At 40.7% G+C, this 23,294-nt stretch overlaps 1 protein-coding gene across 3 annotated transcripts in view; it reads right to left on the bottom strand.

Moving 5' to 3' along the window:
• Positions 1-23,294, bottom strand: part of cntn5 (contactin 5) — a 166,676-nt gene that overhangs the window by 110,936 nt on the left and 32,446 nt on the right. For all 3 annotated transcript variants that reach the window (XM_086080520.1, XM_086080517.1, XM_086080518.1), the window contains 2 exons: positions 22,778-22,981; positions 6,786-7,152 (listed from right to left, as the gene is read on the bottom strand). The gene's annotated coding sequence lies outside the window, so the exon portion shown is untranslated. The remainder of the gene's footprint in view (positions 1-6,785; positions 7,153-22,777; positions 22,982-23,294) is intronic.

Raw genomic sequence — 23,294 nt, 5'->3', positions numbered from 1 at the left:
TGACTAAATGCATGTTTGGAAGCCCATCAGTAAAAAAAAAAACTGGGACTTACCTGCAGCTCGATAAATCAGTGGCGTCGCACCTTTTTTACGCCAAGGACTACGACTATGCTAAAGGAACGTCACTTTAACATAAGTCAGGTTTCCATCCAGTTGTTTCAAAAATTTTAAGCCAATTTACTTAAAATGCGCAAAACGGACATGCGACTTATGCCTGTTGCCAGCTGTTCTTGTTCTGCAAATATCGAGAGGTGACTCTGCCGTTGTAGGTGGCGGTATACACCATAGAGGTTTGATCCACCACTAATTTAAAAGAAGAAGAAGAAGAAGACCAGGAAGTGAAATGACGTCGTAGGAGTTTGCTTTAGTAATTCTTGATAAACCGGAATGTTTCTTTGCTGTTTTCCATCCAAAATTGCATTAATATTCGCTTCTTTAATTAATTCCACAAAGATTTATGTTTTGTAGTCCCCCCCAAACATACCTTGGTTTATCGTCCGCCATTGCTTTGGGACTCCAAACGTACATGTGACGTAATATTCAGTGAAAACGTGTGACGTTTATCCGGTCTTCTCAAAATTTGCATGATCCTTTTTTCGATACGCTTCAAAATCCACCCCCTCTAAGCGTAAAAACTTTTTTGCAAATTGTGGGCCCTTTTTTTGAATTGCTAGCATTTCCATTCAGTTTTATTTTTGCATTTCTTGAAAATTCGAATAAAAACGGGTTGATGGAAACCCCACTATAGACATATTTTCGCGAGCGGCAAAAAAGCAACTCATTTAACATGCAACTCACCATTGAGCCGTTACGATGAGTGAAGTTGTATTAGTAGGAGCAATGCATGTCGTCACTGAATCCGAACCTCAAATTTCTAAATTGTGTCGCGCCTTTACGAAGCGCTGGAGTCGTTTCAGCCTCGGTACGCGAAAAGTAAGTCGATGAGAGAATGTTCGCAGAGTCCGATTTGACAGAGAGCGTGTGGTTGCTTGAATGACAGATTTCAACAGATGGGAATGTGGAGCACATGGGAGAATATGACCCGAAAAGATACATTACATTCCACAATGGATTGTTGGGAATAAACTAACACAATTAATGCACATAAAAACAGAATATGGGTTGTCAAATATAAGTCAGTGCTGCTGATAGTGGTTTGCCTGGCAGTTAAGGACGTGGCAGTGTTTGTTTTCAGCCTCAATCTGGCTAAAGGTGGTAATTTGAAGACTTGCCAATAATTAATCAATCTACTCTTGAGATTGTTCATACAACCCTCAATTTACCGCCGCAGCAACAAAGGAATCATTCGAGTGTTTTTGCAAGAGGACTCGACAGGATGGTTCACACAGTGAGGACGGCACAAAGAGAAGCTGATGAAAGAACGGCTTAATTAACGGTAATGAGGCTGCCCGACGCATGGACACACCCTAAGACTCTTGTTGCAGCTTTGCAGATGAAAAAAAAAGGAAAAAAAAATAATCAAGAGTAAGAGGTCGCACTTGAGTCCGACTTATGACTTCTTTGTGCTGTTGCGTCACTCGTGTTAATTACAATCGGCCCTCAACATTCGCAGACATTTGTCACAAGGCTGAGGTTGGACAGCAGATCAATACACATTACAAGGGGGGCATGACGCCAACGTAGATCCAGTTATGATCTAACTACTTAAAAAAATAATAAAATAAAAAGATCCACAGCTGAAACATACATCGGCGTATTAGGGCCACGTATAAATATATATTTTTTTAGAGGGTGGGGGCAGTATTCCTAGCAAATTTGCCACTTTATCAAGTGGCAAATTTGCCACTTTATAAAGTGGCAAATTTGCGAGAAAAAAACCCTCAAAAACTTACAACAAATACACGTAGCGTAGCTATAGTCTAATGTGAGGATTTGTTGGTGGTTAATGGGAAAAAAAAAAGGCTGGACGGAGACGGATTCATTCTTCATTTAAACTTTACTCGTCATACACGGCAGCTAGAGCGACAACACTTCCTGATCAGCCATCAGCTGACTAACACGAACCAATCAGAAGCGAGCATATTTTAGGTAAATGCAAGTGAATAACGGAGACCAGCAGATTCGACACACAAACTTAGCTTCTTGTACAAAAAAAAATCCCAAAATGCAAGAAAGTGTAAATAATAATTCTGGAAACATAAAATTTACAAGTAAATATAAATTTTAACAAATTAACTTAAATACTTCATCCTCAGGGTGTGGACCTTCGCAAAGCGAGGCGTCTTTGTCGCTGGCAAGTCTGCCACTTTATAAAGTGGCAAATTTGCAAGTATTTTTTTCTTGGAATATTGCCCTGGCCCCCTAAAAATATTTATATTTATATGCGGGCCCTAATACGCCATCATAGAAACAAAATGCTGTCGATGAACGCAAAGTTAAAAACATAAAAAGAACTAAAACAAGAGCAGAGACATAACAGTACATTTTCACCAGGATGCACATGCTTGCAAATGATGGTGCGTTCTCGGGCATGATGAGGACCCGAAAAAAAAAAGCCTTTCATAATTAATAAACGATTCCAAGAGGTCCTTCACACCGCCTGGTGCTCGTTCCAGCCCAAAGTCGTTGTGGAGCAAAGCCTTGAGTAAGTAATGTGTCTGCTGCAATTTGTTCTTTGGCGAGTCAGTGGACATTCTGCAATGCTAACAGAAACTGATGGAACGCGCGGCTCGATTAATTTGGTTGTTTTCTTTGTTTTGCGCTTTAATTTGATTCTGTTCCAGATCCTTGCTCTTTCAGACAAAACGCTGCATCTTCCAAAAAAAAAATAATAGTTGCCGTCGGATTGGAGCGGTCATTCCTCAGGAAGGCTAAGTACAGGAAGGGGTGGTGGAATATGGAACTATAAAGCATAGGGTGGGGGAATTCCGTTCACGGCTCGACTCCAGTAAGACAAATTTTAGGACTTTGTGTGCTTAGCCGCTAAATGTGTGATAGCATGGCGTGCTGTAAAGTGGATGCTAATTTGTCTAGCATCTCTCTTATCCCTATACAAACCTACCCATTTATCGGCATAAAGGCTCTGGTGGCTTAAATGTATCCCACCAGGTCGTAGCCGTGTTTTTCATGCCGCTATGAGAAGCACTAGCTACCAGCTAGCTCACAAGCTAAAAGGTCATGTAAACTAAGCAGCACACAGTTACGCTAGCTAACCACTGATGCCGCATGTCAGTTATATGTTTAAAAGTTAAGAAGACAAAGTTAGAGATAATACTGAGATTGATTTGCATCCTTTTTTTTTTTTTTATGTGTTAGCACTGGACAGCTAACAGAAGGTCAGATGCTTATCGCAAAATAGCTAATACGCTAATACTATACACATATTGTGACTGTATGACTTGATTTGTGACTTTCTTACCCATATAATGGCTTGACTTGCTTGAAATTTAGCCGGGGCTCGACTTCATCTGTTTGATTTTTTGCCACAGTCACTTGGGAGTGGACTTGAAAGTATGACCTGCACATACAGCACAGTACGCGACTTACACCTACCTCTGCTATACGGGGGTGTAATGTAATTATCAGAGCCTATTTTTGTCTGGCGGGCTGCAGCGTGTCAACAGCAGCTTTGCCTTTGGAAACGTCGGTTTGAATCTGAGTCATTGACAAAAGTGACATGTGAGGGGAGGGCGCTGAACGTCAGGCATCTCAGCAATCGTACCAATTACGATGTCAGATTAATGCTGGGAGGGGATGTTTGTCGCTCAGTCACTGAGGGGAACGTTCAGACAATCAAGATGAGAGCAAGGCCGACTGAGACGTGTTGTTACTAATGTTTGTTAAAAGTAGTCTTTAAGCCAACAAATGTCTGTCATGTCAAATCCTCGCGAAGATATTCTCAGTTGCTGTGTTTACAGATGTCATTTACAACCTCATTCCCTTATTAGAAGAGTCACACTGTGCTCGTTCTACACTACAACGGGGATTCTCAAACTTTTTGGGTTCAGGGACCAATTAAGCATAACTACCACATGCACCTCTAAATGCCAGAAGAATTAAATTAAATGACCAGTTTGCAGTGAACTTTCAAGAAAAAGTTGCAATGTTGCAATAACAAATTCATTTTTTGTTCCAAGAAAAAAAATGAATCTACAAAAGTAAAGTTGTATTTTTTTTTTCACGGGCTCAAGTCTGTGTGTGGCGAAAAGTAAAAAACTACTCATAAATGACTTAGTTATCACACTAACAAAGAGTATCCAAATTTTGTACAAAATACCGTATGTGGGGTATTTTTATTTTTTTTGCCTCAAGGGCGAGGTGGCGCTATATTTATAACCGAATACTGTCATAGAGATACCTTCAGGTCGTGACTATAAACATACATGTGAAGTTTTGGAATTTTTGGAGCACGTACCGGGGGAGTTATTCATTTACATTTACATTTATACTCTTATTTAGGAATACTGTAAAACATCTGCATGGTTTTTCTGAACAGTTTGGCCAACTATTTTACTGTAGTAATTAGAAATGTAAATGTTGTTAAATTAGTACTTAGTGTAAAGTAAGTAAGTTTTGAGAAGCACTGCCTTTGAGGTCCAGTGTGACAACTTATCACAGCGTTGCCATCATCTAAGCAGACTACAAGCTTCGGGGACGTGTTGGGTTGTTGGGTCGGGAGACTTTTATGTCGGTTTCCACTCCGATTTGTCATTGACAAGCAGACACCCTAGGGTGCCATTGTCTTGGCGAGACAGTTCCTTCCCCCCGACCCTTCTGTCGAATCTCTCGCTCTCTTTGCTGCAATACGTTTTCATTCACGTGGCCCAGGGGTTAGCTTTCATTGCTGCGTAGTCATATTAAATTAGCCAGACGACTCACGTCAATATTTGTGTCATTTAAGCATAAGCAAACGGGGGCTTCACTAGCCACACTGAAATGGCGAAAATGTAAATCAAGAGTGTCAAAATTGCTGGGATGCTTTCTTACAATTAATTAAATGTGCTAAAAAAAACAATCCATCAAGCAATTGTTATAATATATTGCTTATATTTAGTACCTAATCGTTTAATATATCCTGTTATTCACCGAAAATATCACCTATTTATGAAATGCTTTAAGATGCCACAAGGTGGCGCCAAACCCAAGTCTAAATGCTCCCAAGGAAGTTGTGGAAGTTCTACAGTAGACCCCAGCTATTCGCTAAAATCTATGAATAATTGACGCTCATTATGATTACTATGAAATTTACTTCTTTTTTTTATTCTGAAAGCAAACAAATAAGCAGCAGATTAGATAAAAAATTAGAATTTGTGGGTTATCGTGAAAAATGGAGGATATCTTAAAAAATCTGCTAAATAATACGCGAATCTGCATCTTGGGGAGGAGCTATACTTAGCTTTATGGTCCTACTTTTGACAATCTAATCATGTAAAATGATTTAGATATAGAGATCCTTGTGGTCGAATTACATTTTAAACTATTCATACAGCCAATTTGGATTTTGTATGCGTGTGTGTGTCGGGGGGTGTCAAGTACTTGCAGTTTTGCAGAATTCTTTGGGGTGGCCCGGACCCTATATCTCACTAAATAAATCCGCCACTGCACTTAGTTGTGCATCTTCACATTCAAAACCTAATCAATAGGAATCTGTAGTAAGCGAACCATTTTTTTTTAGCACAGTTACTCTTCAACACGATCAATCGAATCTATTAATTTACTGATAAAATTGATCTGATCTTAATGTGATAAGAGTCCCATGTCTTGTTTTGCTCTTTAGGTTGTCATTTTCCCCTGTTCCTTCTCTCTACCAATCAGCTCCCTACAGGCACTCGCGTCTTGTCCAAGTGTGCCTCATTGTCTCACCTGCTCGCATTTTAGTTCCCTGTTTTCCATCAGTCATACTGCAACCACAAAAATAAACATGATGTTGAGTTAATTAGCCTTTTGGCTTTGTGTCTCATTCCACCTCATGTTTTGGGGCAGCTCTCCAGACTTCTTGGCTTAAAACGTTCAAGAGTCTTGAATCTTTTACTCAAAATTTTGGCGGGGCCAGGCTTGCACTTGTTAAACGTCTCTGAACATCCCTGCATTATACATGAAGAAAAGCCACACAGCAGCAGCGGGAGAAGATTTTCCTGGTAGCACACACACATACACGCTCAAAATAATAATAATAATAATAAATTGTTGGCCTTGGTCGACTTTTTTCATAGCTAGCACCTAGTCTCAGATTGTAAGGAAAAAGTCAAGAGGAAAAATATACTTGTGTTTAAAAAAAAAAAAAAAAGAAGAACATTTTCTGTGCATGATATGACCCTTAAAAATAACTTTGCACCTAACATGGAAGCAACAGCACGAACAAGTCTACACTGCAAAGTCAATCCTCAAGAAGCCATAAAATAGAATCTTGGATGGACTTCCAGTACACCTGCCCAAAATAAAAAGGGCACTCTTGTGTGAACTCATCTGCACTAATTGCACATCAAAGCCACTTTCATTGCGCATGTAAGTATTCGGAGGTGTGGATTTAAGTGGAAAATAATTAGCTGTGTGTCAAGCTTTTCGACGCGATCCACATTTCCATCCTTCATTCCATAATGAGCAAGTTCATTTAAACTCCAGACAGGTGCAGCAGTTTAAAAAAAAAAAAAAATGCTATAAATAATCATAATAAAATGATGACGCGACCCGTAATTTTAATCACACGTGCTTAATTTTGGTGGGGAAAAACAACTGCTCGGAACACAAAACTCTCCTCTGAAACCCTACTTTGAAACCCTGACAAACGCACAACAAACGCGACAGCAGACAGCGTTTCTACTCACCGGGAAATCAGCGGTCCGGTCCGCCTCCCCTCGCCGGGCTCCTCGGCACCAAGAGCGGACGTCCGCTGCCGCCGCTCCCGCTAACCCTCGCGTCCACCCTGCGGACGAGAGAATCTCCCAAAGAAGTCCGAGAAGCTGCTCAACGGGCGCCAACATCCATTCCCGAAGAAGAAGAAGAAGAAGAAGAAGAAGAAGACGAGGAGGATAAGTAGACGAGCTGTCCTCCACTTTGGGTCCCGTTGTGCGCGGCTTCACTTCAAGTCCGCTCGGTCGTCAGCTTCCGCCGCCGCAGCCTGCTGGAGTCCCTCTGCAGGGCTGCATCCCCGCCACATGACTGATGACTGACTGACTGAGCGAGGGAGGGATGCTAGGTGGGAGGGAGGGAGTGAGGGAGGGAGGATGAGGATGAGGAGTGGCATCACTCGCAACACCTCTGGCCACTCCTTGTCGGCACCAACATTCAGGAATAAACATGGCAGCATGCATGGCTTGATGCAATCATTCAAATGAAATGCATATCCTCATTATGTTCGATGACATTGTAGGACTAACAGGTTTCCAAATAGAAACACGATCTGATTAGATCGAGTTGCGAGAGCAGCAAGTGTTATTTAGATAACTTCGGAAGCAATGCTGTTGTTTGCAAGGATGCATCATGACACATGTAGCAGTAAGAGCTCAGTGTAAACATATTTTGTATGCAGGCCTATACTAAGAGGGAGTTGCACTGAAGTTTGTAACTCAATTTTGACAACACTTAAAAATCGTGCCCAAGCCTAGAAGTCAAACACACCGCTGAAAACCCACATTGAAACCCTGACTGCTTCACACATTATGACAGCTGAATATTTGAACTTAATTTTGCATTAGCTGCTATAAAAACAATAATAATAATAATAATAGAGACCCTGCTCGGAAGACAAACTCTCCTCTGAAACCCCACTTTGAAACCCTGACTGCTTGAAAACCCGACTTCACACATTATGACAGCTGAATATTTGAACTTAATTTTGCATTAGCTGTTCAAAAAATAAATAAAAATAGAGACCCTGCTCGGAAGACAAACTCTCCTCTGAAACCCTGACTGCTTTAAAACCCGAGTTCACACATTATGACAGCTGAATATTTGAATTTAATTTTTTCATCAGCTGCTATAAAAAAAAATTGAGACCCTGCTCGGAACACAAACTCTCCTCTGAAACCCTACTTTGAAACCCTGACTGCTTTAAATCCAGAGTTCACACATTATGACAGCTGAATATTTTAACTTCATTTTGCATCAGCTGTTATAACTAGGGACTCAGTCTTACGTAGAGCTTGCTGATGAGCTGATCATATGCCAGCTGTGTTGGAGAAGGGAAACATCCAAAACCTGCAGGACTCCAGCCCTCGAGGACCGAGTTTGCCCACCACTGTCTTATGATCAAGCTCACCCATGACCCCAGTGAGGAGAAACAGTACAAAACATTGGATGGATGAATAAGCAAAGCATGGAAAGTCCAGACTCCGTGCGTAGCCTTTTTATATATATAATTAAGGTCAAATGTGTCACATTATTCCATTCTAAATGAAACATCGCTGCTGCACACATGCTCCGACCTTCAAATTATACTCTGCAGGCATAACTCATCATGTTTGTTTGCTGCAAGATTCTTAAAAGAAGTTTAAAAAAAAACCCACTGTATTCCTAAATGAGTCACAACTGAATGAACACTATTCTCTACGTAATCCAGTGCCAGCATTTCAGTTTTTTCCCCTCTCTTCTTTATGGATTAGAGTGGATTTGGTAACAGACGGATCCATATTGGAATTAATGTCTTTACTGGACACTTTGCCAAACCTCATGAGAAATTTGCCAGCCACAATGACATGTTTTAATTAGTCATTAAACATGTTCCCGCTTCAAATGACCTTTCACATGTTAGGTGGTAAATCTCACGTATTAGCTTTCAGCAGGATTACTTCAAGACTTCCTGAGCAGTGGCAACTGGGATGAGAAGTTAAAAAAATAATAAAAATCATTAATTTCTTTTGGAATGGGCGGTATTAATGAGATTCTTAGAAATTATTACATGGATGACAGGCGGGAGCTTTAAGGCTCTAATTTTCCTATTAGCATCAAGCATATTTGGATACCATGATGTATGATGATATAATTACAGGAGAAGGTCAACATAAATGCATACAAAGAACATATACATGGCATTTATTTGGAGTACAAGTGAACATGTCTGACAAGTATACTAATGTGAATGCTGACATAATGTGGGTGAGTAAACTGCTTAAAAAAATAATTGAGGACCTTAATACTTACTGGGCCGTAGTGGCAAAAATACTCATCCACTCTACCTAAGTGGAATAACACAGACTTGTGTGTGGGGAATATAGACAAAATTCATTAACTGAATATCAAAATTCCCACGTGAACCTAAAAGCAAACAGTCAGGCGCTGCCTTCCTCAAGAGACGTAAAATAATTAAATATTTGTGAAACTCTTTAACGAGGTCTTGAATCCATTCAGGCTTATAATAGTCTCGCAAAAATATGACTCTCTTTTCAAGGTATTTGTTAGTTCATTTTCCTCTCAGCGTGACCTTAATATTCTTTCGGAGACTATGCAAGCTGGAGTGTCAAACTCATTTTCATCACAGGCACCGTTGTAGTTGTGCTTTCCCTCAAAGGGACGTTAAGACTGTGAGAATCGTATGAATGTAAAAAAACTCATCAAATAATTATGCATACACAATTATCCGTCTCGGACAAACAATGGATAGATAGCTAAGTAAAAAAGATAGCTAAGTACCTAAGTAGCTAAGTTAGAAAGATAGAAAGATAGCTAAGTACCTAAGTAGCTAAGATAGAAAGATAGAAAGATAGCTAAGTACCTAAGTAGCTAAGATAGAAAGATAGCGAAGTAGCGAAGATAGAAAGATAGCAAAGTAGATAAGATAGAAAGATTGCTAAGTAGCTAAGTTAGAAAGATAGCGAAGTAGATAAGATACAAAGATTGCTAAGTAGCTAAGTTAGAAAGATAGCTAAGATAGAAAGATAGATAAGTAGCTAAGATAGATAGATAGCTAGGTAGCTAAGATAGATAGCCAAGTAGCGAAGATAGATAGCAAGATAGATAGCTAGCTAGCTAGATAGTGCAGTCCTGCCCCTCGCTTATTTTAACGTCCACATTGCTACCTTTGCGTCTTTCCCAAAAATACATCAGAAGAGTCGCACAGTGGCACTCTGCCCTCCCGCCGCCCATCATTAATGCTTGCAAATTGGCAAATATACTGTAGATCTGCTCCCTGTGTTTCTTTTATCACTTAACAAGCTCCCATTGCCTCTCCTCATCGCTGAGTGTCTCTGACTGACATCACGGAGCTAACGGCCTATCTTTGTCCGCCATCATTAATTAAACAGTGCCCGTGACTTGAGTGCGCTTCCTATTGCACAAATAATCAATTCCAGCGCTTTCAGCTCTTATCAGCTAGTAGATGGCATCTTTTGAGAAGCGATAATTGGGGGGTCCTTTTTACCACGCTGGTTGTCAGCACTGATATCCTTTGAGAGTTTTGCACATAGCATGCGGTGGAGAAACACGCCGCAGTCCGCAACGTGCGATGCATCTTGGGTGTATGGTTAGTGAGGACGCAACTTTAAAAGTCCTGCAGATGAAACGCTGTTCAGGTGGTGTGTGCCAAAGCTGCACTCTTAACTGCATAGTCGTCCTTTGAAAGGACATTCTCAGTGGGGCAAACCATAAGGCACGTACAGGAGAATCAGAAACTTAAAATCTTGATTCTACGGTTGTCTGTTTGCAGTCTTTTGGTTCAGGACTCATCCCTGATGAGGTTTTACAAGCATATCCAACCGTTCGGAACGTTAGAACTCCTCGGAGGCTCTATTTCTCCCAGCTAGAATGGAAACGCAAGGGTGGCCCCCGGGGAGAACTCGAGGGGGTAGAAGAGGACAATAAGATCCGATGCTCCCTGCTCGGACTGCTGCCCTTTGGGCTAGGAACGAACGCTGTGGATACGAGCAGTTCCCATAAATTGTCTCACCAGAACAGATCCAGGAAGGACTACAAGTAGAGCTGATGTTGCTGAAATAATCACGATGCCCCTAGGACTTGCGATATCTTCCTTTTTTTTGGTAACCTTTCCTGTTTGGATGCTTAGTCATGCAGAATGGTAGATCTGTATCCCTTTTTATGCTGGAACATTTATTTTCTGTGCAACAGTGGACTTGTGCGTGAAATACTCCCTCTGCAGTTGTTTGTACTGGGATATTTATTGGAAATGCAGCTGGACATAATAAGGCTTCCGAGGGGACGGACAGAGAGGACATAGAGAACGGAGAAAGCCAGAAAAGTTTCACTGGTGTGTGGTGGCAAAGGAGTGGAGCAACTGCACCAGGATTTGGGATTTCTGAGAACATGCAATATGAAGGATTCCACTGAGTATCCCTATGAATCAGTGTACTGTACTAGACTAGACTGCCTTCCCTCTGGGTAGTGAAGCGCAGGTTTTGGATACCAAAGCGTCCCAAACGGGATGTCTGTGATCCTTCTTGGAGAAGATCTGTGAAACTCCAGGAAACATCTCTGGTGAGGTTTTCCAGCAAAATATAAACCGGAGGATTCCACAAGACAGAACTAGGAGGTCTCTGGTATTGCCTTAGTGGCCGAGTACACGTCTGACCATCCAAACTATAAGAAAAACATATGAAATGTCACAAAAGTACCAAATCCATTCAAGCCACACAAACTTTGAGTCCTGAAAGTTGCACGGTTGGGTGCTCCCTGGATCAGAATTGTTTAGACTGCATCTCCAATACGATGCTTTGACACTTGTCCACTAGCTGTCCTGCCTTAGAACCAGTCTTGGTTGGTACTTACCTTTATAGACCAACAACATCTAACAGAACCCGTGATTTTACAGATTCTTAGTCACGGTCATGACACTTTGGTGCAGGTCAGAGTCACTCATACCGTCACGCTCACCCTTTGTGGATCGAGTTGGCGGCAATGTCCAACTGCACTGCATTACATTGAGAACTGCTGCTAACGCATATTATTGGAAAATGAAGGCTTCTGACCACAATTGTAAAGTACATCTCCAGCGACGGTATTTTGCGGTTGCTTTAGCTATCTATCCATCGTTTGTCCGACCGGATAATTGTGTATGCATAAATCCAACACATCACATCAACTTCCTGCACACTCTGCGGTACACAAACTTTCTAACGGTGTTTGCTCATTGCTGCTGACTCAAGCAATCACTTTACAGGTTTTGGAGTGTTACTGTGTCATCAGTATGGCATGCCACACAAATACCTTCATTACAGATGATAACATGCACATGTAGGCGAGCAAGATGCTACATGGTACATTTAGCTGACTTCAACAAGAACAGTAATTATCTCTGCAAAAGGAAGGCATGGGTTTTTTTTTCGTGGCGTTGTGAGTGTTTGCATCCGCTTTCACACTGCCTTCCTGGAAAATTGGCAAATCAGAGGCATTTACTGTATCTGCCTTAAAAGCAGACATGGTAGAGTAGCGGACATGGCGGTGTCCTTAGAGCACATTCACAGAGTTGTTGCAGTTGTGATGTGTGGCAACGTCGGCAACAAAGTTTTCACAACGCAAACGGCTGAGGCCGGTGATTCTCAAGTGTTAAATGTCGGAAGGTGGCAAATTGGCAGATCAACTTAACCGGTACCTTACACACAAGACAGCTAGCTGGGAAACAGTTGAGAAAATGCCAACCGAGTGCGAAAGGGGCTTTAGTTAGGCTTTTCCGATTTCCAACTGGAAACTGATTAAGAAACACACGCTACAATAATCTACATGACAAGATTAACTACAGCAGTTTAAATGTGTGATCTACAATATTGGATCAGTTTTGGGGGGAAATCATTGATGTTGACTGTTCTCAGTTAATTTCCTCTCCAAATTGTTTTCTTAAAAAAAAAAAAAAAAATCGCACTAATGACTAGATGCAATGTGGTGCAAGTCCTACAAGCTCTTATTTAACAGGCATAAACAATTCACTAAAGGCCACAATTGAGCATTATTGTTTGGCCTTGGTGTAGTTTACCTGCTAAGTGCCATATGAAATATTAAAAGCAAAGAATGGTACACGAACTTCAGGTCCAGCATCCATTATTTGTGTGGAGTTCCGAGTCTTCCTCCTTCCAACATGACCAGCCTGTCATGCGCTATATAGCAGGTTGTTAGCTACCAGACGACAGCAGCCACACGCAATTAAAACGCCACTTTGTTGGCAGGTTATAAATTAGAGCCTGACAAAAAGGGTTGGCTTTGCGGGAAGCAACTTTCTCCCAACTTTATCTTGAAGGTTGTAAACATCACAGGACAGTACAGTATACCGTATTCTCTAAGGTCGAACAAGATTCGGGGGTTTTTAAACCACTTACACTCTTACAACCCTGGCTAGATATATGTAATTTCTCAGATACAAATTTATTGGAGCAATCATTGTCATCATGTGATCTTACAGAAAGGGCCCAAAAATGTGCAGAGCTTACACAAATTATTATTATTTTTTTTAACACAAATCAGTAAATTGATGAATAGCTAACCACAAATAGATGGGGGTTCTCTGGAATTCATATTATAAAACTTTGTGTGTCGTGTTTTTTTTAATCAGCCCTTGTTAAGGCTGCTTCTTACGGAGCACCTAAAGTGACATGGTAGGGGGGGATTATTATTATTAATATATTTTTTTTTTTTCTTCTTTTTTTTTTTCTTCTAAGAGCTCAGTATTGTTCATTCGGAAATGTCATCATCATTGCTCTTTTATTATTATTATTATTTTTATTTTTTTATTTTTGTGTGTGTGTGTGTGTGTGGGTGAGAATGTGTATGTGCGTGCGTGCGTGCGTGCGTGCGTGTATTTGTTAGCTCACCAGAAAACCTATTAGAAAAAATCTCATACCGTTCACCTAAACCGAACACCAGGAGACCCGAGGGGACCAAAGAAAAAAAAAAATAATATTTTTCTTAACGAGTTGATGTACTTTCGGGTCAACTTCTGTTTGACCAAAAGTGACGAGATTGGAGTGTCTACAGCAGTAGGAAACCTTAATTGAATTTTATTTTGAAAAGGTACTGCCGCAGATATCTATGCTATGGTGCCGCCGCCTCTTACACGCGCATTCGAGGCTAAAGTATCTAAATAAACTGACCCGGTACATAAACGCATAAAAATAAAAAATAAAAAAAATTAAAAAAAAGAGTCCACTCGCAAAAAACTTGATCTCGCATTTATTGTGAGGGAACGCAAATGTTTTTGTGAGGGATGGAAATATTTGCAAGAGAACGCAATCGTTGCAAGGGAATGGGTTACATTTGATCAAATTGCAACGAGTATGACAATCGTTCAGTAAAATAACAAAACGACCATACGGCATTTAATAGATTCCAGACTGTTTCTATGCCAAGAATGTTCCAGTGCATACTAAAGATGCACATCAATAAATAAATAAATAAATAAATAACACGCACGGCACAGCAGCAGCGAGTGTCCCTTACATAATCCTTCCTCACGGACACTTTCACACTTCCAGCCAACGCAAATATCTTGACATCTGCGACGGGCGACACATTCACAGAAAATTCTATGGGGAATGAAAACTTCAACATTTAAGACGTGTGAAGCTTCCTCACCAGTGTCAGTGCCAATCCAAGATGGGGGCTTGGGGGGGCACTACTACACTTGCAAATACTAAAATATAACCAAGCCTAGGTATTTCATGTCAAGGCAAAATATGCTTGTTATTTGTCTGCCAAGATTTTTATTATGACCAGGCGGGTTTTCACTCATTACTTCACGCATGATTTCCCTTGTTAAGAAATCTTAACAAGGTACTACAAATTGTTAATTGAGTTTGTATTAATGGTTATGTGTAAGGTTATCTTAAAATAAGAACGACCATTATTATTGTTATTATTATTATGCTTGCTGCTACCTTAACAAATCAAATTTTCCTGTTCCATTAGAATAATCAATCCATATAATCTTATTTTAACTCATTCCCTGCCATCGATGGCTATAGACGTCAAAAATTCATTTGAACTATTTCTATTAGTTTAACACTTTTTTCCACTTTTGCTAACAAGAGTATAAAAACCTAGATTTTTTTGTGTGTGTAAATTAAGAACAAATATAAAATTTGTGATTAATCGTTAGTTAACAAGTGAAGTCATGTGATTAATTACAATAAAAAAAAGTAATCGCCTGACGTTTAATTGTAATTAATCACAAGGAAATTGTATATCTGTTATAAATGTACAATAAAAAAATCTAGGTTTTCATAAAAAAATTAAATTAAATGAAAAAAATGTTAAACTAATAAAAATAGTTCACATGAATTTTTGACGTCTATAGTCGTCAATGGCAGCGAATGAGTTAATGTAGGACTTGATGTAGATTTGTCTGGAATATGGTGAAGACGCACTCCAGCATTTCAAGCTAAATGCATTGCACGAGTGTGCGTTTATACATCAGAGTGTTATATTTGTAGAGCGTGTCCGTCTTTCAGCGTTTAAGCGTGGGCTAAGAATTAACGTTTACACTGGTGCAGATGGCGTGTTGCGTTTACATGCTTAACGAATGGCAGCAATTCATATTCATTGCTCAGCAGATGCTGACTATATAGGCGGTGGTAAATTATAATTTGTTTGGTAGACGGATGCTTTTCATTATTGGGAGCGTCAACATCTGCTGGCTTCGACTTATGCAGCTGCATAGAGTCACTTTGAGGGATACTCTTAATTGGAGCATTTGGGAAATAACAATAGAGCAAAAAGTTGGACCCAAAAAAAAAGAGTCTCAATTAAAGACAAACAAAGGCTTAAATGTGTAAATGACGTCAAGTCAGTATAGTTTCAATTTCACATTATGGGGGTTTATCAGGAGCATAAAAAGTATTGTGGCTTCTGTTTTATTCATCCGTGACTGATGCTGTTTACTTCAGCAAATTCTTGGAAACAACCAGTTATGAAATACGGAACATTGCACTGTGCGCCTTAGAAGGAGCGGGCATCTGGCTCGTTATTAACAAGCATTTGCATAAACACAATGTCAACAAAACAATGCAAACATAGTCAGCAAAACACCACCAACGTACTGTACATTAATGCACACACACTACAGTATAGTGTTTTCTCATAGGCCACTAAAGCTGCATCAATAATTCAACTTAGCTTTGCAACTATAGCGTGAATGAAAAAACATCAGCGAGCTGGCATAAAAATTTACTGTAAATATGTCTGGAAAACACTTATTGGCCGTAAGTATGAAACAAATGAAAAACAAACATTGCACTTATGACGTTTCAAGGTTAAGAACATATGTTAGCATTAGGGATAGGTAACTACTAGGGGTGTCAAAATTTGTGCATTCATAGTTCCTTTAATGCCACAAATGTTTTTAACGTACGATTTATGACCGCCCCTTACTTGAAAAGCCTGTACTGGGGGAATTCCAGTCACAACGCAGCAGAAACGTCCACGTCAAAATGTAGCATTAATAAATGTAATAATAATGCATATATTTGTTCAAGTTGTATTTTACAATTTTAAAAATGTTATTTCATGTTAAAGATTAGATAGCTCTTAATATGAAAAGAAAAATGCACTGAGCTGTCACCAACGTCTTACAAATGCAATAATGCCATCTAGTGGCAGAAAAATGACCTCAACACAAATCAATATCACACTTTTTGTTTTTTACAGTACAGCTTTTTAATTTTAACACAATTTTATAAAGTATTATGACATCCCCTAATTATATATATATATATATATATATATATATATATATATATATATATATATATATATATATATATATATATATAAATATAAAATGGATACCAACCAATCTCAGTATTGATTGATTGAAGTGGTTAGCTAGCGTAACTGTGAGTTGCTTGGTTTACATGACCTGTTAGCTTGTGAGCTAGTTGTATTTTACAATTTTATATTACAATTTAAAAAAATGTGCAGAAATTCACAAGTTACTTCCTATTAAAGATTAGATATCTCCTAACATGAAAAGAAAAATGGACTGAGCTGTCACCAATGTCCTACAAATGCAATAATGCCATCTTGTGGCAGAAAAATGACCTTAACACAAACCAATATCACACTTTAAAAGTACATCTTTTTAATTGTAACTCAATTTTATGATTCACTATGAAATTACTTTATCAATGACGAAAAGATGCAGCCATATTTCTATTAGCTTAACATTTTTTCCCCACTTTTATGTTAACAAGAATATGAAATCATCATTATTTCAGTATACATACTTTTTTGATGGAGCGCCGTCAGACTTCCCAAAAGTAAAACATGTACCTTGGCTCAGTTCGGATCGAAACACAAAATGCAAACTAGCGACCGCATCCTTTTGCGCTCTCGCTGAACCGACTTGTTGTAAAGTTGGCCATCTGCCTCAGCGACCACACAGAGCTGTCGAGCTGAGAAATTGCGCGCGGCATCCCTGCTGAAAGACGCAGCGCATTTATCAGCGCCTGTGCCAGCAGAAGGCTTGCGTCACCAATCATCGACCTTCCCCATCACAATCATCCGGCGCAGACAGTCAGTGCGCCGCTGTCACAAATAATACAGTCCGACTTCAATCAGCTGCAATGGCAAATCGCAATGATAATTACCGAGACGTAATCGTATTCTGTAGCAATGAGCGTCACCGGAGAAGTGCCATTAGCCGGACGGCGTGACCAATTGGCTGGTCAACCACAGGATGTCTCAGTCGCAGGGTTTCAAGGCCGCTGGTAGAAGCAGAGACAATGACATCATTATTTGAATATACTGTATGAACATTTTGCAACATCCTCGTTCGGTGGTGTGCTGTGGGATTTTACCAATGTTAAAAATGTGCTTTTGTTCAATACAGGTTTGGAAACGCTGTCATAGCGCATCCGGATTGCTAGAAAATGAAAGAAGAAGAATGAGAAGTCATGGAGTAGGAAATGCAAGAAGGTAAGCTAAGTGTTAGCTTGTATTGCGGTGACAATGCATTCGAATTCACGGTCCGTGGATCGGTTGAACTTGGTGTTGACAGCACTTTAGGATTTGCGATTGTGAATATGCAACATGTTTAACGGTCACAATCCTCGACAGCATAACTGTTCAGAGACATCTAAGAACCGCAAGCCAGGAAAATTGTCAAAATTTGGCCTGACTGTCTGCCTGTTTTGATTTGGAAAATATTATTATTCTCTGTCAGAGAGTCCCCATTGTTCCTAAGGTTGATGTATTTTTAGTTGCTAAAGGGGGGGGGGGGGCAAAAAAGGCTTTGTGGAAGCTGTCATTCACACTCCTTGCGGGAGGATTCCTCATTTCCCGTGAGGCGTCCCATTTGTCCTGGAGTAATTCATTACTCGTTCACCCAGTAGTGACAACAACTCAATTCCATCTGGCTCCACTGGGTCCCGGGGGCCTGCCAACCTCGGAATAATAAGGACGGCCAGCAGGAAACATATTTGCTCACCTATTACCCCCAGTAACAATGCCATGATTGATTTTTGTTTGGATTATCCTCGTGTCAGCGGGCCGCCAAGAGCCTCCTTAATGGAAGACGCGGGCCTCTTTCTACCTTGTGTCGATGTTCCGAATCGCCGGAGATAACGGAGGCATAAAGCGGAGACGGCAACGTCGTCAAAGCCAAGCGGTGGGAATCACGCCGAGCCTGGACTGTCACACCGGGTTGCCGGGTGGTTCTGCCAACACGCGAAAGTCAGCGTGGGTCGACAAAGAGGAGCTCAGTCGTCAAGGTTACCAAGACAACAGAATTGTCAGCGTGGTCCCAGAAAAGCCAAGAGACTGCATCGAAATTGGCTGAGATCTGTTGGTTTGTTTTTGCAATCAGTTTGCAAGACTAAGGATCTTTTGGAAGACAGTCTGGGTCAGGGGTAGCCGCAATCCTGCCTGTTTTCGATGTCTCCGTCCTTCAACACACCTGATGCAATGATCAGGGTCATTATCAGGGTTTTCCAGAGCTTGCTGATGTGCTGATGATTTGAATCAGCTGTGTTGGAGCAGGTAGACATCTAAAACATGCAGGACTATGGCTCTCGAGGACCAGGGTTCCCTAGCCCTGGTCTAGGTAGTTCAGGTGACAGGTTGCTGTCACCATTTGACCTGTTAAAAATACATTTTAATAGTTTGCAAACTTTGAGGTGTTCAGGAGTTGTACTCCGCCAAAGACCGACACGGGTGCAAGGACTTTGTGTACTGTATCTTCTCTGCTACGCCACTATGACTCTTTAACTAGTAAAGAGTGCTAGGACTCTTTACTAGGTCAAGGGACAACTAGAACTTGAAACTTTGAAATTAGCTTTTTTTTTTATTGCCAGTCTCCATGTCTAAATGTTTGTCTTTAAGTATTCAAGACGGGTTTTTTTTTTTTGTACTTTAAGCTTTAAGTTGAAATATGTCAACAGTTGTTTTATCTTCTTGGCCAGATTGTCCAAAGTCAAGCCTTTGAACTTGATTTTGAGTTTTATCTATTTAAAGAGTGGCTGACTGGTTAGCACGTCCGCCTCCCAGTCCAGAGGACGTGAGATTGAGTCCGGGCTTCGGCCTTCCTGGGTGGAGTTGGCATGGTCTCCCCGTGCTTGCGTGGGTTTTCTCCGGGTACTCCGGTTTCCTCCCACATTCCAAAGACATGCGTGGCAGGTTAATTGAACACTCTAAATTGTCCATAGGTGTGATGGTTGTTCGTCTCTGTGTGCCCTGCGATTGGCTGGCAACCAGTTCAGGGTGTACCCCGCCTACTGCCCGAAGCCAGCTGGGATAGGCTCCAGCACCCCCGCGACCCTTGTGAGGACAAGCGGTTAAGAAAATGGATGGATGGATGGATCCAGTTCAAAAAGTATCTTTTCCTGTCGAGTTTTAATTTCACATCAGAAGCAAACCTCCAATCCAACTTCAATTTACCAACACCATTGACTTTTGGACAAATGATAGTGACTACAAAAAAATGTCCCTCCTGTGGCCAATCGTGTGTTTGTTAATGCTATTCAGGACAGTAAGTAGCAGTACAATTTTAATCGCAATAAGTAGGAACAAACAGTAGCCGTGTCCAAATTAAGGGTTTGTGTTCGGCAACGTGTCCAGATTGACTCCCTCGGTAGTCGGCTGGCTCCTCGACTTAAAAATAAAAAACTATTTTGTCATCAGGGCTCCATCACATGACAGTGACCTACATATTAAGCACTTAGGTCATAGCGTGTATTTCAACCCGTCCTGTTGTTTACCCTTTGGAGGACATTTGTGAAAGCTCAAGTGCCCTCGCGGGCACAAACAACGTTTTCCTACCGAATGCTCTAAAGTCACACAGCAGCACAAACTCAAAGACACGCTGATATTGAAGACTTTCCGAATGGGTCGTGCGCGCCACTGCTGGCTGCACCCACCCAGGGTGCAGCTTCAGAGGCCAGCTGCCGCGGATCCGCCTGACAGCTGGGCAAATGTTGGCGTCCTTTTCCCCCGCAGGGGGGCAATAGACGGGCGGCGTGTACCCCGCAGCCACACTTTGAAAGCACCCTTGATCACACATGTACGGCGCTCCAGATAAATACATGCAAGACATGACTTTCCCCGCGGTCGCCGTCACTTTGCGTTAACGTTTAAGATCTCAGCTTTCATCCTGATTGAGTTCCAGCGAATTAACGCCGCTGATCAACTAATTGGAAAACGAATCATTTCGCATATAACCGAGCATATTTTGGAGGCAAACGCGGATTTAAAATTCCTGATCAGATTGAAGGAAGACTATGACCGGCGATTACGCGGTATTTGTAGTCAAGAGGCTATTTCACTCTCAATCATCTTCTCTCCACGACAGCAATCTCGGATGTGCTCCAGCTCTGCTAGAATTGATTAACAGTGGCTTTAATTCCACAGGAGTGCTGACATGCTACTCGGCGAAAGGCGCGTCCCGAAAACATGCTCCTTAACGCTCTAATCATCGCCACGGCCGTTCCACGCAAGTTAATGAATAAGTCATCGGGAGGCGATCGGGATTGATGTGTCGGAAATAAACAAGTGCCGGGAATCAGCGTGGATGCTTGGTATTCAGTTTGCACTTTAAATCCAACTTCCAGATCGTTTGAAATTGAACAGGTGTCTGTCCTTTTTTTTTTTTTTTTATCCTGAATTTGTTAGCACTTCTAAATAGTTTACTGGATCTTTAGTTTATGCTACACTGCAGAAAACTAGGACATTTCTAACCTCTATTAGCGGAAATATTTAATAACTGAGTTCCAGTTTGAGGCAAATCAGCATACTTTGACTTCACCAAGGGGCCTTTCTGAAGCTTTTCAAGGATTCTTCTGTGTACGGTGGCGGTGATGGAAGACGGGTTTGTATGCAAGTCAGATTGTGCTATAGTTGTAAGAAGTTGCTAGCAAAGTTCATAGTACCTAGACACGGGGCCCTATCGTCAAACAAAAACACTTTAAAAAAAACTGCAGCATTTTATTGATAATTAATAGTTAATATTGTCCCCTTACCAAAAAGTAGTATACTTTAAGTACATGATATAGAGTATACCTAAGTTTATTTTTCGAGTGTACTTATTCTTGCACTAAAAGCCAACTTTAAGTAAACTCCTTGAGACTAAACATTTTAGTACAGTTAAAAGTATACTAAAGTATATTAATAGGTACACTTGAGCATACTTTCAAGTATACTTCATAGTATCTTTAAGTACACTATTCAGTATACTTAAAAGTATACTTTGTGGTACACTTATGTCCACAGTTTAGTTTACAGCAAAAAGCCCGGTGATGAATTGACAGGGATCGAACCAGCGAACACTGGTACTAAAAAGGTAGCGACCTTAACCTCTAGGCTTTCCAGCCACATGATCTTTAGGGCTTTATAAATAAATGTAACTTATAATTTTGGTTCCTTACTTGGCGAGTGCCTTCTAAGTACATACTACAGCAGGGGTGCCCAAGTTCGGGTCCTCGAAAGCCCCTATCCAGACTGTTTTCCATGTTTCTCTCCACGAACACACCTGATTCATGACCAGGATCGTTATCAGGCGTCTGCAAAGCTTGCTGATTAGCTGATCCTTAGATTCAGCTGCACTGCAGGAGGGAAACAGTACTTAACATTAATACTTAACATTTACTTGGTGGAGTTTACTTCCAAAAAGTACAAGAAAAGTAAACTTGAAGTATATTCTCCTAATTTTGAGTATAATTCTAGCATACCTTAATATACTTCTTTTTGGTAAGGGTCAATATTATTCATGTGTTAAAATTAAGATGTCAAATATTATTTTAGACTGGTAACATACATCTTGTATTTCCAATTGAGGTCATCAGAATTTTTTATTTTTTTTTGGTTTGGCTCCAAGCTCCTAGTGGGAATGTCCCACTTTCCCAGCCGTCTAGACTACTGGAACAATATCCTAGCATTAGCTAGCTACTTGCTTGCCAAACTAAAAAAACAAACAAAACCCCATTTATTTCAAAGTCAATAGCTCAAAGTTAGTTGAAGTGTTACCAGAGTTCAGTGATTTATCTTTTTGGCCATAAAGCAGAGAGTTTTGCATTCATTCCCGATTGTCTGTGAGCGATACAGTTTCGAAGAGAACAACATTTAGTCTTACAAAGTCAAATAACTTAGCCAAGCTGGTGTCCATGTGGAAGAACTGCTCCAACAAAGCAGTTTTGCTCTTGTACGCTGAAAGCCACAGTGAAGAGGCAGAACACTGCCTGCCTCACCTCGCACTTTATCTGCGTTTTTATGCGATCAGCAAAAACAAATGTGTAACACATATTGTTAGCTAAACCAAATCGACTTGGCTATTGTTTTTCTTTCGCAAGCTAGCTTGAGCCGATGAACATATACAGTAGCATTTCCCCCCGATTTCAGCTACTAAAGCTTTCAAACTTACGTAATAGCAACACATCAAAACAACTATTTCTCTTACCTGTAAAAGGTCATTCCAAGCAATATATTATCAATTGTGTGGTGATAAGTGGCGTCGCTGCTGAAGTCTTGACAAATGACTGTCGCAAGATGGCAGACACCTTGATGTATGATCCAAGCAGTTGGTGAGGCATCGAGTGAATACGTCCACCTGCCTCCACCATTTCCCTCCAAACTGAAGCCACACCCCCCTCGACTCTACTTCCTGGTTTAGGGAACAGAAACAGGAAGCTCACCACTGCTATTTCAAACAACAACGTCAGTAAATCTGCTAAATCAGGTTGAAATTTTCATTGGGTCTTTAGGCTGTAAATCCAACGAGTACTTTAAAAGAATAATGAGTCGATGTGTTCGTCTGGACGTAAGTGGGAGAGTGAAAAAAAAAAAAGTATTTTGGTCTGTGAAACAAGACAAAACGGCTGTTGGCAATTAGCATAAATAAGACAGCAGGTGGACTTGCTGGCTAAAGGCCACCCGCGAGGCTCTCTTGAAAAGACACATCTTGTGGTAATCTGCAT

The sequence above is a fragment of the Leptonotus elevatus genome, chromosome 7 (assembly GCF_054856555.1).
Source record: "Leptonotus elevatus isolate MCC_2025b chromosome 7, RoL_Lele_1.0, whole genome shotgun sequence".
NCBI classification, from domain to species: domain Eukaryota; kingdom Metazoa; phylum Chordata; class Actinopteri; order Syngnathiformes; family Syngnathidae; genus Leptonotus; species Leptonotus elevatus.
Note: the sequence above shows the minus strand (reverse complement) of the source record. Positions and strands in the feature narration are given on the sequence as shown.